A 13,611-nucleotide genomic window follows, 5' to 3' on the forward strand; every position below is an offset into this window, starting at 1 on the left:
TGTTGACTAAGGGCTTTACATGTGTATATTTTGAACTTTATTCCTGCTTTGTTACAGCACCATGAACTGTAAGAGTTAAATATCTGAAACTGAAATTCAAGATTCTTATACGACCATGAACTTTACCAAGATGGACCATGAATTTGGTAAGGCCCTAGTTATGGGCATCAGCACCTCTGGAAATCACTGAAGTCAATGGGATTAATCACGTGAGTTAGTCAGCGAGCAATGGCTGGAAAGTTATGCCCTCAGCAAGGAACTCCACTTGGGCTATGCACGCCCCTCACGGTGTCTTAGGGTACGTCTACACTACCTGCCGGATCGGCGGGTCATGATTGATGTATCGGGGATTGATTTATCGCGTCTACACTAGATGCAATAAAATTGATCCCCGATCGCTCTGCCTTTGACTCCGAAACTCCACTGCGGTGAGAGACGGAAGCGGAGTCGACAGGGGAGTGGCAGCAATTGACTCGCCGCCGTCCTCACGGCCAGGTAAATCGACCTAAGATACACCGACTTCAGCTACACTATTCACATAGCTGAAGTTGCGTATCTTAGGGCGACCCCCCACCCCCTGTGTAGCCCTACTGACAGGAACAAAACACACGTGCAGGTAAGCACACACAGCCACATGCACAAATACAGATGCACATATGAATGCAACAGACCCTGGCATACACAATACACATGCATACACACCTACTCACAGACACATGCATATAGAAAAACAAGCATAAACACACACACACAGAGTATTGTGCAGTGTTTTGTGAACAAATCTCTCAGATATAAGATAGTTTGGAGATAACCCAAAGTCTCCTAATCAAGCAATAGATGCTGTGGGCTTCAGAGGCCACAGTGTGCTTCATCTTCTTAGGATTCTCCTAGCAGAGTCATTAGTGTGCATGAAGTGTGTGATTTATTGAATATGTGGGGCCCTCGCTGAGTCAAGACAGGAAATTCTGCCTCTTACAATCACTATTTTTCAGAAGTGAATTTCATGTTGGTGGAAAGCACCAGTAATTTACTGGCCTTCAGCACCAGGCCCTTGTGCCCATAGCAGGGACAGCATGGCTGTGAGCTTCCCTGCCATCCTCTGGGGCCATCCTCTGGGGTCTGGAGAGCTCTGCAAAGCATGCCATGTTTTCCTAAAAGATCTGCTCTAGTTCAAACTGGAATCAACGTAGGGACATTCTGGCCCATGTTATACAGGAGGTCAGATTAGATGATCATAGTGGTCTCTGCTCACCTTGGAATCTATGAATCTGTGAACCTGTTCCCCATCTCCTACTAGGGTGATGGCCCAGGATAATAACTCCCCCAGAGTAGAGGAGCCTGGGCATTGTATGACCTCGGCACCATTGCTTCCTGTGATGGCCTGGTGCGTGCTGGATGCTGGAAGACAAGCCAGCATTGTTCACCTCATTTACATTTAATGAGGCTTCAGCTATCAAATTCTCATGAACAGGTAAAGCTCAGCAGAGACCTCATCTCCTGAGAAACCGCATCACCTGGAAATACGATCGGGGCTGGTGCCTCTTGCTGAGCATCTGAGTTGCTTGGGCCTCAGCTCCCCTCCATGCCGCGGTGAGCAGAGACTGCACTGCTGATGCCCATGTACTGGAGCATGCAGCAGGGCACCTCACCTTACTGTGTGGATCAGACCCTCCCACTGCAGAAAGTAGCCACTCAACAGCCACATTGCTCAGACGAGTAAACCTGCGAGCTGGGACTGTCAGAACCGCATCGTCCACATGCATGCAACGCTAACTGCATCTGGAAAGTAGGACTTCCTGCATCTGAAAGGCAAGAGCCGTTGGGGGAGCAGGCTGTGCCCTGTTTGATCCCGCCACAGGGCTCGGACAGCGGGGAGAAACCTTCTGCATGGCATGCTCTGTGGAGCACGTAATACATTCTGTACGGTGCAGAGTGCCTCCCCCAGGACATGCTGCCCAGTGTGCCTCCTACGGTGCGTGCTGTGCAGCACATGTCCTACGTGCCGTGATGCCTAGAGTGCCTCCGAAGAGTCATGCTTTGTGGTGAGCTTTCTGCAAGGGAACATTGGTGGTGCACTTCCGGAACAGTGTGTGGCACAATGTACCTGCTGTGTGGATCATCTTTTACACAGGTGGGGGGGCTGCCAAACCAAATTATAGCACTAAATGGCACTGTACTGAGAATCTGCAAAAGAACTGCAGCCCCCCGAAGAGCGTGTGATACGAAGGGCAATGGGAGGAGTCAGAGCAAAGGTGCTACCTCACAAAAGAAAGTTAGAGACTCCAGACAGCTGACAGCCAGGGAAGGCTGCTGTGTGTCTGCAAGCTCCCTGCTGGGAACGACTGGCCCTTTCTTCTGATGAATGTCTGGCAGGAAACGTATTAAACAAAGACTGTGACTGGCTAGCCAACTACAAAAGCAGTTTCTCCTCCCTTGGTGTTCACACCTCAACTGCTAGAAGAGGGCCTCATCCTCCCTGGTTGAACTAACCTCATTATCTCAGGCCTGATTCTGGCCTGAATATTTATAGCTGCCTCTGGAAATTTCCATGACATGCATCTGACGAAGTGGGTATTCACCCACGAAAGCTCATGCTCCAATACATGTTAGTCTATAAGGTGCCACAGGACTCTTGTCGCTTTTTACAGATCCAGACTAACACGGCTCCCCCTCTGATACTTAACAAATGCAGTTCAGCGTTGTAGTGCATGTTCATTATCAATAGATGTCTACAGCCCCATGTGTTCAGTAAGTGACTAATCAAAATCCTGCAGACTAAACTTGGAGTGCTGTTGGCCAATCACATGTAGAAAGTGTGATTGGCTGGGATTGGCTAGCTCTGCTGCAACTAATACATGGGCAAATTTGAAGTCCTTTGCATGCGTGGCCAAGCATCTGTCCAGTGAGAAAATGCAGAGAGGACACAAGTTAAAGTGACCAAAGGACTCAGTGATTGGGCTATGTTGGGATAGGTGAGCATGCAAAGAGCGTAGCAATGGTCCAGCAATGTGTGATGGGGGAGGGATAGCTCAGAGGTTTGAGCATTGATGTGCTAACCCCAGGGTTGTGAGTTCAATCCTTAAGGGGGCCATTCAGGGATCTGGGGCAAAAATCTGTCTGGGGACTGGTCTTGTTTTGAGCAGGGGGTTGGTCTAGATGAGCTCCTGAGGTTCCCTTCCAACCCCGATATTCTATGAAATGTGTATAATGAGTGAAATGTATATGCCAGTTTCAGTTATTTATTATGTCATTCACAGAAAAGCATAGCAGTGCACGTAGTCATTTTGCATACTCATGCAGGGTTTTGTGCATATTTGGAATTTGCACATTAGTATTTTTGACACCACGTCATGGTGCTATTTTTGGCTCACACGCATTGTTTTTCCATAGACAGTAGTTCTGCACCTAAGAAACCATTATGGCTGAAGTTTCCAAAGGAACCTAAGGGAGTTAGGCACCCAACACTGACTGAATCCCAGAGGGTTTGGGCACCCTATTCTGCTAGGCTCCTTTGAAAATCCCAGCCTCAGAGGGATGTGCACCACCTAGTGATCAGTGCCAGCATCACTCCCTGGTACAGCAAGGTGTCCCTGGAAGTGTGCCAGGCGAGGACTGGTGTGCCTTGATCATAGTTCAAGGTGCAACAGCAGAAGGCACACTCACATTCCTACCATGCAATGCAGGGCCTTTCATTTGTGCAATTCTGGTTTTGCTGCTTCTCTGCCCAGCCTGTTCCTTGGATTCCTCTAGTTACCTTTCCTAGAATATAAAGAAATATAGGTGGAGTGTTTGCACTCTGTGTAGCCACTTACTGAGAAGCACATGCAGGTAATCTCAATCAGGCTTCCCCTAACTGAGTGCCTTGTAGTAGAAATTGCTCCATTGATTTTCCTGCATCCTATGAGCAATAGTTATTTTCACAATGCAAAATGCATATTCTCTTTGTACAACAGCAACACACATTACCTGACAATTCACCAGGTGGCTAAGCATTCCCAGGCAGGATGCAGAGCCATTCTGCACTTGCCCATCTAGAAGGGGGAAACAAAGAACACTGCATCCAGCTGAACTTGCAGGGAGAATTTAGGAAGACTATTTAATTACTGGGCCTGGAGTTTGATCAGGAACAGTTCTGCTTTAGTTAAATACAAACATATATTGGTACCTTTAATGACCATGCTGTAGGAAGGGGAGATTTTTGGTAGCTCAGAGCCCAGTAACATGCCTAGACAACTGCCCACAGCTGGAATACCAACTGTTATTCTCATTGCTGAAAGCAACTAGAAAGACCCTTGCTGACAACTAACAGACCAGGAGGGACGGGGAAGTGAGTGACCACGAGGAGTAAAGATGACCCTGTGCTCTCCACACTTAACTTCCGCTCAGCAGTTTTTTTGATGAACAAGCTAAGCCACAGTAACAATTTGGGGATAAAAAGAGGAAGACTTCAGAGCTCGGTGGACACTTGGGACACCTTAGACACCTCTCAAATTCCCCTGCAGACAGAAGGCTGGCCACTGGATGTCTACAGATATCCTCTTGAGACTTCCTCAAGACCTTGGGTAAATATTTAATCTGGGGTAAAGCTGGAGTCCTCTACTAATCCGTTGACACGTGTAAGTGCTGGACACAAAATAAAGTAGAAGCTTTGAGTAAAAGCTCTTGTTTGCCTGCTTGAATCAACTATATATCGACTGGATGTGCTGTGTCCCCATTGATTTATTCCCTGCCACCACTTCACAAAGAGTAAAGTTACCAAAAGCTTTGGGTTCAGCCAAACCCCGGGTAACAATGCATGGTCAGGGCCTTGGTTTTATCTCTTGATTGCGAGTTGGGACCTTCTTTCCACTCAGAGTGCTTAAATAAGTGGTGGTTGTAAAGCTAAGCTGGATGGTAGGGATCAGGTCCAGAGTGACCTAGACAAATTGGAGGATTGGGCCAAGAGAAATCTGATGAGGTTCAACAAGGACAAGTGCAGAGTCCTGCACTTAGGAAGGAAGAATCCCATGCACCGCTACAGGCTGGGGACCGACTGGCTAAGCAGCAGTTCTGCAGAAAAGGACCTGGGAATTACAGTGGATGAGAGGCTGGATATGAGTCAGTGGTGTGCCCTTGTTGCCAAGAAGGCCAATGGCATATTGGGCTGCACTGGTAGGAGCATTGCCAGCAGATCGAGGGAAGTGGTTATTCCCCTCTATTCGGCACTGGTGAGGGCACATCTGGAGTATTGTCCAGTTTTGGGCCTCCCATTACAGAAGGGATGTGGACAAATTAGAGAGAGTCCAGCAGAGGGCAATGAAAATCATTAGGAGCTTGAGCGCATGACTTATGAGGAGAGGCTGAGGGAACTGGAGTTATTTAGTCTGCAGAAGAGAAGAGTGAGGAGGGATTTGATAGCAGCCTTCAACTACTTGAAGGAGGGTTCCAAAAAGGATGGAACTCGGCTGTCCTCAGTGGTGGTAGATGACAGAACAGGGAGTAATGGTCTCAAGTTGCAGTGGGGAAGGTCTAGGTTGGATATTAAGAAACACTATTTCACTAGGAGGGTGGTGAAGCACTGGAATGGGTTACCAAGGGAGGTGGTGGAATCTCCTTCCTTAGAGGTTTTTAAGGCCCGGATTGACAAAGCCCTGGCTGGGATGATTTAGTTTGGGGGGGGAGGGGTTTGGTCCTGCTTTGAGCAGGGGGTTGGACTAGATGATCTCCTGAGGTCCCTTCCAACCCTGATATTCTATTATGCTAAATCTCCATCCCAGTATGTTGCTTCAAGCCACCTGCAATGCAGCACAGTACTTCACATGGACAGTGTGAACGGCACAGCTGAGTCACAACCTTAGCGATTCAATATTTCCCAGATTAGTGGAGGGCAGCCATTTTGGTTGCCATTTCTCCCAGAAGCATTACCCTGGAAATGTACACAGGAATGACACCAACAGCCAACTGTGTTTGGATGATGCTGGGGTGTGATCCCTAGTTTAGCTCTTGCAGTGACCTCAGGGTGTGATTTCAGGGCCCCTCCTCCCCAAATCCTCCTGGAAGGAGAATCCTTCATCATGCACCAGTTACACAGTAGTTGGGAAAGCTCTCACTCATAGCAGAGACAGCACGGTGTGGCTCAGTGAGCTAGCTGACTCCTCCCTCCAATCTCTCTCTGATCCACAGCCCTGTGGCCTTGCCCTGCCGCAGCAATTCCATGTGTGGGTCTCACCCCTTCTCCTGAGTTAGATGAACAGATTTGTTGCCCAGCTTGGGAGATGTTTCATTTCAAGAGTCTCCCCATGAACACTATGCTGAAAACAATCAGTTCCTCACTATGGAAAAATCTCTAGACAGAACCACTTCAGAGTCAGCGGAGCACAGCATTATCCTATGCAGTGCAGCCAAATTCTGTAGGCAAACTGGCAAACGCCATCAGCCCCACGTGTCTGATGCTTCTGTTTCCTGCCGTACGTGTTGGCCTCACAACATTTCCTCTAGTGACAGCACCCACTGTGGTGCTTTTTAAGCTCTGAATCTCCAAGAGCAGGATCTCAGGTAGCCCAGCCCAGCTCTGGGGAACGTGCCAACCCAATCCTGGGCTTCACTACTGGACATGGGCCCCTCTGTTCTCTCCCCCCATCTCCATTGTCATGTGGCTATTACCTCAGGCCCACATCCGCCATGGTGCTAAACTCCTGCCTGATTGAGCAGGTCAGCCGGCCCACTGAAGTCGGTGGGAATTTACTGGTCAGCCTTTCATGTTTTAAAACATCTGTTTTTCTCAGCAATCTGTCCAAGTCAGCCCTGTGCGGGGTGTATCTGCAGAGGGGCTGACCCCTTATCTGGCTAAAATACCCTTTATAGCAGGCTGCACATATGGTATCTCCACCCCTTTGGGTGCATTATAGATGCCCCTGCTCACTGCCCTCTCAAGAAGTAGGTGGCCTGTGAGTGTAAATCTCACACGACGTCTATGTTAACCTCCTCTGGATTTCCATGCACTTTGTTTTCTTTTTCTTACATTTTAAGCCAGGGTCTGAATGAGCTCTCCCCTGCCATCTAGTGATGACCTGGGGGGAAAGACTTCAGGAGCAGACTGTATTTGCATAGACACACCTACTCTGCCTAGGCGTTGAGCCAACAAAGCTGCTTTGCCAGAGTGATCAATTTTGGCTGTTTTGGGTTAAAGCTGAATGCAGGGGTAATGAAATGTTATTCTTATTGCCCGAGTGAAGGGCAGCAGAACTGTGCTTAGCCTCCTTTGATGGGGTGGGGGGGGTCACATTAATGTGAAGCTCACTCACAGAACAGGAGGTAAAGATGCCACAGCCAAGTGACAGGTTAGGAGAAGTGGTGGTAATGGAGTAGTGGTTCTTACCTGGTGGAGTAGACTGTATTTGATGAAGTCTAAAGGCTACTTGATTTCCCCCCCCTCCCCCAGCATTTAAAGTTAGAGCTGCTAGGATTTAATTGAGAGTTCTTGTTTCTGTTCAGTAGTTAGTGGCAATGAACTTGTCGAGGGTCAGATTTGGGGGCTGAGATAGAGCCGGTGTGGAGGCTGTTCCAGTGAAAGACAACACGGAGGCTGCAGTAGCAGTTCTACATGGCACTGTGAAATCACTAAGAGGTAGGCTAAGTGGTGGGACCTCCGCACACAGCATCACAGAGTGGGCAGTGAGCACAGAGGTGATGGCAGTGCTGAGTGATGGCCAGCAAACAGCAGAGATGCCAGTGGCAGTGGTGCGCAGTGGAAGTAGCAGATGCATTGCTCAATGTTCCCCCATCTTTCAGGGGTGGGAGATGAACCCATGTGAATGCACTCCTGAATTCTGGGACCTTGCTGACCTCAGACAACCAACTGTGAGTGGGATGCAGCAGAGGGAAAGGGGAGTGGTGTGTTAAGGGGGCATTTGGCCATCGCACTTACACACTGCAAGGTGGGAAACTGAGGCAAAGGACAGTGCCCAATGTACTGTGGGGTGGGGGTTTACTTATGGTCTACCTGCTTTGAAATCATTGTTGTGGTTGTGACGTTGCATCCCATAATGCTTTATAGAAATATGCTTATGAATGTAAATGACATAATTGGAATAGGTTTTATGCTAGATATGCCATGTAGCATATCTTTGCAAAGGTTATGTTCTACTGCATGTATTCATCCTATTCATATGCATGTATCATCTTTATATCTGAAGTTATGAGCATTGGCTCTATGCTTGTATTTAAAGTGTTTGCTGTAGAAAGCACCTATGGCAGATTTGAGCAACATAGAGTGAAGGGGTAATTAAAGTAATTGGAAGTACTTGGCAAACAATGGATCTTGATAGATTCCAATCCACATCTGAGCTTTCAGGGGAATGTCCCTGTGGAGAACTAAGTCATGCATGGACATGTGACTTGCCCGTGTGACTCCAAGACTCCATCTTGTAGCTGGGATTCTACACAGGGGGAGGGAGGGGTTTCCACCCACAAGAGAAACTATATAAAGTCCTGGGAGACCCCCTCCATTTTGTCTTTAGCTGGCTCAAGAGATAGCCTCTCCACCCCCAAAGGATACCTGAAAGATACTGGAACAAAGGACAGTAACTGGGGTGTGAGTGATTGCTGGACCCAGACTAGAAGGAGGCTAGTCTGTAAAAGAAGCTTACTGGAACACCTCTGAGGGTGAGATTTCATCTGTAATCACTTTCTTACTGTGTTAGGCTTAGACTTGCATGTTTTATTTTATCTTGCTTGGTAATTCACTTTGTTCTGTCTGTTATTACTTGGAACCACTTAAATCCTACTTTTTGTATTTAATAAAATCCGCATAAGCTTTATACAGGGTAAAACGGATTTATTTGGGGTTTGGACCCCACTGGGAGTTGGGTATCTGAGTGCTGGAGACAGGAGCACTTCTTAAGCTGTTTTCAGTTAAGCCTGCAGCTTTTGGGGGATGTGGTTCAGACCTGGGTCTGGGTTTGCAGCAGGCAAGCGTGTGGCTCAAACAAAGCAAGGCACTCAAGTCTCAGGCTGGCAGGGAAAACAGGCTCAGAGATAGTCTAGGCACATCAGGTGGCAGTCCCAGGGGGGGGGCGGGTTCTGTGACCCAATCCATCCCAGTGATGTAGTCAAGCAGGGTCTGTGCACAGCTGATTGCTTTGAGTTACTGGTAGTGATTTTAAGTGAGTTTTGGGTGTGGTGGCTGGAGAACAGACAAAGTGGTTACTGGTTTGTTATTTTCTATTTGCTTATTTCGGGTAAGGGAAATAGGGACAGAAAAGTAAGCAAAATAATTAAGAGTGACGATCAGAAGGAGCTAGCAGCAGGCTGGCGTGTCTGACTCAAACCAGGCAGGGCACTGAAGTCCCAAGCTGGCAGGGAAAACAGGCTCAGAGGTACTCTAGGCACATCAGGTGGCAGTCCCAGGGGGGTTTCTGTGATCCAACCCGTCAGAGTGGTGTGTTCTCAAATGAATGCTGGACCCCCTTTCCCTTTTAATAAAAGGGTTTTTGTTGTTGTTATACACACAGTGCATGCGCGAGGGGAAGTAGTGCCTCTTAGAGGCACCCTGGGGTGGTCTTTAGTTAGTGTATTTGGGGCTTGAGCCAGTTCTGTTTTGCAATGTTAGGAGGAACCCCTAGACATGATACCCGGCCCAAGCTGCTGCCAACACCACTTAGCAGAAGGGTCACATGTTTGGAATGGGAAACCTTTGAATCTGGATTCTGCCTGTGATTGGTCCTTGGCAGCCCAAGGTTCCTGATCTCTCTCAAACTCATTACGTAGCCTTAGCGGGCACACACGGGCTCTGCCCCACCAGGGGAATGTGGTTCTGTCAGGTTTGACCCACGGCAAAGAGTCTCATGCACAGCTGCTGGTGGATAAAATATTCTCTGCCAGCAGCTGCCCCCCGCCCCCACTCAGCTCTATTGCACTCTAAGGCCGTACTGCTAGGGGTGGGTGCTGAGGCAGGATGGGAAGGGATCTCTCAAAGCACAGAGGTGTAAGGACTCCGAATCAGGCTTCCTTCTCCCACCACGTGCTCCCTCACATCCTAATTTGCTTTCATCCCAGCCTCCTGCATTTCCCCTCAGTCTTTTCTCTCCATAGGCAAACCCCACTGGCCTTTGTTTAGGGCCCAGCTGAGCTCACCTCTCTCTGGACAATTTGTCAATGAAAGCATTTCTCTGTCCCCTCAGACAGTACCATCCGATGATAGTTTGTTGGCTTTGTTTGTGGTGGAAGCCTTGCCAAAACCAGTTAATACAACCACAAATAAGACTGCGTGGAACAGGCTATATATCAAGAGATACCTGGCCAGATCTGCAGCTGGGTGACTTTAACGGAGCGATGCTGATTTACATCTGCTGCGGATCTGGCCCCTCATTTACAATTACAATATGCAGACGTGTTAAAAAATCAACAGAAACAAAATACTAAACCCAGCTCCCGCTTCAAGCTTTATGTGGCCCATAAATAGGTTAGAAATAAATCACCTGTCCCTCCTGGGCTTCATAACTCAGACCACTCAGACTTCCAGAGAAGTATGGTGCAAAGATAATTATTCATCCCTCCTGCTTAAACATGGGGAGCTTTGAAATACTGTGGCATTATATTCCACACAGAAAACGACAGTCAAAGAACGTGGTTAAGGTTGCAAAGTCAAGTGCTCACCGATTAAGAAATGCCAGAATAAAGGTGGCACAAGCAACCTTCCTTCAGCCCCGTCCATGCTTTGCAATGCAGTTTTTAATTACATGATCATGTATTTTACTTTCCCCACAGGACCCCTGCTCTTTCAGTGTCCAGGATGAACATGGGCAAATATTGATTTTTTTTCCTCATAATTTTTGGGAGTATTCGTCTAGATTTCTGCTAAAGCAGTAGCAGCATTTCCCTGACAATTGACCTACTCTCCATGCCAGTTTTTGAAGTCCTGCTTTGAATCTTTGAGGTGCTACTGCTGTTCAGAAAAGGGGCCCAAACAGGTAAAATATGACTTATTTCCACATCTCATTCTCCAAAATGGCTGCTCTGCTTTCAAAAGCAAATTCACTTCAAGGCAGAGAGCAAGCATGGGGAATTTCAGTCCTATAATGTGACTGTGACTGGCTAGCCAACTACAAAAGCAGTTTCTCCTCCCTTGGTGTTCACATCTCAGCTGCTAGGAGAGGGCTTCATCCTCCCTGATTGAACTAATCTCGTTATCTCCAGCCTGATTCTGGCTTGCATATTCATACCTGCCTCTGGAAATTTCCACTACATGCATCTGATGAAGTGGGTATTCACCCACGAAAGCTCATGCTCCAATACGTCTGTTAGTCGATAAGGTGCCACAGGACTCTTTGCCGCTAGTCCTATAATGATTAAAGTTAAAGGCCAGTGAACACAGAGGGTTACAATGAAAAGTGTCATGCAGCCACAAGCAGGTTGCATTACTGCTTGCCCTGAGCTCTGGGAAAGATGCTGAGAGCTATTGGGGCGCGGTATAGTCTTTGCTTGGCTGCTTCAGAGGCTTTTCCTCCTTCAAGCCTCAGTCTTTGTACTGGATTCAAAGCTGGGCATGTACCATGTCACTGATGATAGGGTGAGTTCGAGATCCCTTTTCCGGCTGGACTGAGTGGTTGGTTAGTGGTGGGTCACCGATGGCAGCTGTACTTTGGAGGATTTTACATGTACCTGTATTTACTGATGCTCAAACTACAGCCCGAGACAGTGGGAACTGGTTAGCTAGAAACACTCCTGGGCTCTTCCAAGAGATGGAAGCAAGACATTTATGGGGAGAGGACTGTTGGTCTGTCATGTCCCTGCTGTTCTCTGACTGTGCTTCAGAGGTCCTGCTCCTTAGCTTAGCAGCAGGGACTCCCTGGAAGATTGAGAAGGGCTAGTGCAAATGGTTCTCCAGTCTACTCGCAAGCTTTTTAATACTAAGGCCTAATGGGTGAAGTGACGGCTCCAACAGCCAATAGGAAAACTTCAGGGGCTGAGGCGGGAATGTGTTTGCTGCAGGGTGCTGCATTTATTGAGTAGATGGCCATGGCACTCGGCCGCTGTTTCTGGAGCTGATTTGCCAGCTTGGTGGGTTTTATCTCAGGCCTTCTGGGATAAAAGGAAGAAAAAATTATTGCAGACTTACACGACAAGCCCAAACCCTGGGAGCTGTGGCTGCCTCCTGGGGGATTAGACCAGCTGGAAGAAGCAGAGCCCCTATTCTCTCTTTCTGGTGGCTGATCGCCATGTGTCCTCTTTCTTTTTAGATTTTCCTGATCATGGTCTTCGGCTTCAATAGCTGTGTGATAAATTGTAGGGTTGATACAGCCCTTTGCACCATCTTAAATTACTGTGCGGGTTTGACTTCCTCCCAAAGTGCCTGGTAGCATCAAGTAGCCACCTCGTTACAGGGGATCACGGCTCTACTCCAACCTTATTTCAGCTCTCGAGTGAAGTACTGGGTCATTTAGTGGCGCTGTGATTTCCAGCCTGTGCACTGTGGGCGGAGCTGGGGCAGATGCCTCCACCGCTTAGCAAAGCAGCACACCATGACCCCTTCGCAGGAAGGAGGCATCGATTGTCTGTGTTCATCTCTGTCACGTCCTTTCAGCTCTGGAGACAAGCAGCATATTGGTATTCAGTGGCTGCAAAGTGTTCCCAGGAGGCGAGAGTCAGCAGCTGCCTAAGGGAGCAGCACTTTGGAGCATCCTGTCCCCAGTACAATCAATCCAAAAGGATCCTGTGGCCTGGAGAGCAAAAGGTCTGAGGTGATTTCTCCCTTAGGGCAGGCAGCAGCCCCTCCGTCAGCACAGACAGGTGACTGGCGTGTGGCAGAGCATGGCCTGCGTGGGCCCCGGTCCGGAGATGCAGAACGGAAATGATGGAGTGCAGTGAAGTATTAAGCATGAACCCTGGGGTGTGGCCTGAGGAGCAGCAAGAACGGGGAACTGTGGAAAACAAACCTGTTGAAGTATGAGAGGTCACCAGTCGCTGACACGCCGGGAACGGGGAGCAGCAGAGGGGCAAGTGAGGTGTCAGAGGAACATTTGTCCATCAGATGTTCACACCAGCAGGTGGGGAATGAAGGCAAAGGACACTGCTCAGGACTGTGGGGTGGGTGTTTCACTTTCTGTCCGTATGAAAGTAGGGTGATTTATTGTTGTGTTCCCCCAAGGTAATGCTGGGTTTCTTTTCCCCTTAAGGGGGTGTCCTTGTTTTACGCAGGGGCTCAGTGCATGAACGAGGGAAAGCGTTGCTGGTGAAAGGTACATAGGGGAGGTATTTAGTTTTTCCCAGGTGTTTGGGCAGGGGCTCAGGCTGATCTGGTTGTTAATATTAAGAGGCCCCCCTAGGTATTTGAGCCTGTCTCCTTTTGCTGCTGACAACACCTGGAAGAAGGGTTATACCAGAAATTAGCCACTTCCCCATCATGCTTCTCAGCTTTGGCTAGCGGGGCTCTAATCACCACCTACGTGGGCCGCTCTGCCTCGTGCAATGGACATTTTCACAGTACTAGAGAGGGCCTCTTTTCCACCACCACCGCCACGCAGAGCATTACCTGGCATACTGCTCAGCCACACTGCGGGGGTGGGGAGGGTGTCTGGCACCCAAGAACTGAGTAGGGTGACCAGACAGCAAGTGTGAAAAATCAGGACAGGG

At 48.5% G+C, this 13,611-nt stretch overlaps 1 long non-coding RNA gene across 1 annotated transcript; it reads left to right on the forward strand.

Annotated features, from left to right (window-relative positions):
* The first annotated feature begins 65 nt into the window (after positions 1-65).
* LOC120386342 lies at positions 66-12,761 on the forward strand. The gene is made up of 3 exons (XR_005589668.1): positions 66-146; positions 10,747-10,949; positions 12,219-12,761. It is a non-coding gene; the product is annotated as an uncharacterized LOC120386342 (long non-coding RNA).
* Positions 12,762-13,611: the final 850 nt, after the last annotated feature.

This window comes from Mauremys reevesii, linkage group 18, assembly GCF_016161935.1.
Source record: "Mauremys reevesii isolate NIE-2019 linkage group 18, ASM1616193v1, whole genome shotgun sequence".
Lineage (NCBI taxonomy): Eukaryota > Metazoa > Chordata > Testudines > Geoemydidae > Mauremys > Mauremys reevesii.